We start from the raw sequence: 1,729 nt of genomic DNA on the forward strand, positions 1-1,729 counted from the left end.
TGTGTGTGTGTGTGTGTGTGTGTGTGTGTGTGTGTGTAATAGCTGGTGACAGTAATTTTTATTCGTTTATATTGTCCTGATGTGATTCATGGAGAAAGCACTTTCATTAAAAACTGAAAACCAGTTGGTTACGTATCAGAATTATTAAGCTAGATAATTGTTATTTATTCCTGTTACTGTTAATCCTATTTTCCCATCTTTCGTGAGGTTTGTGTTCAACAAACCAAATTATTTCTATTCGCCATCATTTTCTGTGATTGCGTTTCTTGTTCACACGATCCCTCTGCTTTTACTGATCAGGCATATAAACACTTGTTCAGTGTCTCTCCACCACTGGTCCACTGTCACCAGATTTTTCTAAGGGATTAGTTAATATTTTCTTTTATATACTTATCTATGGGGCTGACATTAAAAACTGAACGTGAAGAAAAATGAATTTAACCAAGACCAGGAAGATTATTTTTAAATATACTGGCCATTATCGAAAGTGTCAGGGAAATAGTTCAATCTAAAAGTTCAGCTCAACAATATTTGTACAAAACGATTATGGACGTAAATATAGAGAAGCAATTTGTAGGCAAATGATTAGCACCTTGGATTTCTAGGAGGCGTTATAGGATAAACAGTAGCTGAGTCCTTTTCCCTCCGTTTCAGCCTATATGGGCTTTAATTCGATTACAGATTATCTCCCACATTATAGACGTTGGATGCTATCATTAAAGAACTGACCCTGAGTTCAACTGCGGCTTGTTTACAGATAATCAGAAATTTGCTAAAGCTGAAAACTCTATAAAATCGTTCTTCATTATAGGGCTGGAGATGTTAGGATGGAATTTAAAGACACGTGATAAGTTATTATAGATTAGATAAAAGATGAAGAAACTATTTAAGATGAATCTTTGCCAACGTTCTTTTATAGGAATATTATGGCAAATTATGTAACTTTCATCTATACTGCAATATATAATCTTATGTGTGTGAAATCGTGGAACATTAAATGTTGAGCAATCAGTCGAGATTTGAATAAGAAACTAGGGTTCATATATTATACAGACTACACATTCCGCTTTTTCTGTAGAATTTATAACTGATGTAGAAAAGAATAAATAATAAACGTAGAATTTACACACAAAATAGAAACACGTGCCATTTGCGATAAAAGAAAATATACTATTTTATGGAAAGGTTGAGTAAAAGCACAGAGAAGGGGAGATTATGGAGATAATTGTTCAAAGTAGATTTCAAGGTTGAAACAGAGAGTCATCAGTAACTTCCAATCTTTAAGCACTAAGAACGAAAGGCATGGAAGTAAATATCGGTCAGGTTACAACCTTAATGGGTAGCTTACGAAATGTTCTCCCAAAATTGATTACAAGATATTTCCTGGCAAAGAGTGGGTCAATGAAATTGGACATTTTATGCAAAATATAGATTACAATTCTATGAAATGATACGTGCGTGGTATGAAGAGGTGATGGTACAACAAGAGGCAATCATAACAATGGCAAGAACCTTACAACCAAACAGACTCGGTTTTGAGAAAACACAACAGAAGGCGTTTGTCGATAGAGAAACAAATAAATGTTTATTACTGCTATTGATGGATCCCACACTATTGACCAAAGAGTGTTTGAGAAAATTAAGCATTCATATCAAAGATGAATTCTTATATATATTTAAACACACGTACACGCACATATACACTATATATATATATACATGTATGTCT

Source organism: Octopus bimaculoides, chromosome 1 (genome assembly GCF_001194135.2).
Source record: "Octopus bimaculoides isolate UCB-OBI-ISO-001 chromosome 1, ASM119413v2, whole genome shotgun sequence".
NCBI lineage: Eukaryota > Metazoa > Mollusca > Cephalopoda > Octopoda > Octopodidae > Octopus > Octopus bimaculoides.